At 43.4% G+C, this 530-nt stretch overlaps 1 protein-coding gene across 1 annotated transcript in view; it reads left to right on the top strand.

Annotated features, from left to right (window-relative positions):
- Positions 1–386: 386 nt before the first annotated feature.
- Positions 387–530, top strand: part of LOC123765750 (alpha-(1,3)-fucosyltransferase C) — a 48,651-nt gene continuing 48,507 nt past the window's right edge. The window contains exon 1 of the mRNA XM_069337149.1: positions 387–446. The gene's annotated coding sequence lies outside the window, so the exon portion shown is untranslated. The remainder of the gene's footprint in view (positions 447–530) is intronic.

Here is a 530-nt window from a genome sequence, read left to right as displayed (position 1 = left end):
TAAACAATGGACCTGCTAGTTCCAGTTTGCTCTGTTCTACTTTCTTCAAATTCATCCAGGAGTTCTTGTCTAATGACACTTTTAAGGGAACTATTTGATAACTCAAGATTCCGTTCAATACTGTCTTTATTTACTGCAGCCTTAGCAAGGGCGTCAACTTTATCATGTTCCTGCAGGCCAATATGAGAAGGAATCCACAACATTTTTATATTTATCCTCTTGCTAAGTATTCTTATATATCTATGTCTAGCTTCCAAGACAAGCATATTATTACTCGATTGGAAACTGTTTATTGCTCGTAGTGAGGAAAGAGAGTCGGAAATAATTAAACTGTCTACTTCAGTGTTGTCAATAATTTTGAGTGCTACCAGTATTGCTGCCAACTCAGCTTGCATGAGTTGCTCCTGAGCTGCCGTGCAGTGAGGACGTGTCGCCTGATCGCTCCGGTAGTTTGGGGTGGTTGCCGTTTTCGCCGGCAGGGGGTGTGGGTGTGTCTACCCTCCCTGCTGTTCCTGGTAGTGTGGATGGGG

This window comes from Procambarus clarkii, chromosome 37, assembly GCF_040958095.1.
Source record: "Procambarus clarkii isolate CNS0578487 chromosome 37, FALCON_Pclarkii_2.0, whole genome shotgun sequence".
NCBI lineage: Eukaryota > Metazoa > Arthropoda > Malacostraca > Decapoda > Cambaridae > Procambarus > Procambarus clarkii.
This window is presented reverse-complemented; position numbering and strand designations above follow the sequence as displayed.